The sequence below is a fragment of the Gorilla gorilla genome, chromosome 15 (genome assembly GCF_029281585.2).
Source record: "Gorilla gorilla gorilla isolate KB3781 chromosome 15, NHGRI_mGorGor1-v2.1_pri, whole genome shotgun sequence".
NCBI lineage: Eukaryota > Metazoa > Chordata > Mammalia > Primates > Hominidae > Gorilla > Gorilla gorilla.
In genome coordinates, this window is record NC_073239.2 from 36,181,717 (window position 1) to 36,182,030 (window position 314).

General features: G+C 51.6%; 1 non-coding gene across 1 annotated transcript; it reads right to left on the minus strand.

Annotated features, from left to right (window-relative positions):
* Positions 1-242: 242 nt before the first annotated feature.
* Positions 243-314, minus strand: TRNAP-UGG (transfer RNA proline (anticodon UGG)). Its single transcript has one exon. It is a non-coding gene; the product is annotated as a tRNA-Pro (tRNA).

The window sequence follows — 314 nt, forward strand, 5'->3', positions numbered from 1 at the left end:
CTCCTGACAAAAGATCCTGTCAGAGCCCGTCAGGGAGCCCCGATCTGTGATGAAGCCCTTGGCCCTTCGCAGCGTCTTCGTTGTCTTTGATTCTTTCAGCAAAAGTAGCCGCCCAATTTGCTCAACAATCTCATCCCCCACAGGTCGAGGTTGAAGAGGACTAGGTGACCTAGCCGTAGCGCCGATTGCAGTATTTGTTAACTACTGACTTTAAAGAGAGAAAGATGAAATGGAAAGGAAACGGGCTCGTCCGGGATTTGAACCCGGGACCTCTCGCACCCAAAGCGAGAATCATACCACTAGACCAACGAGCC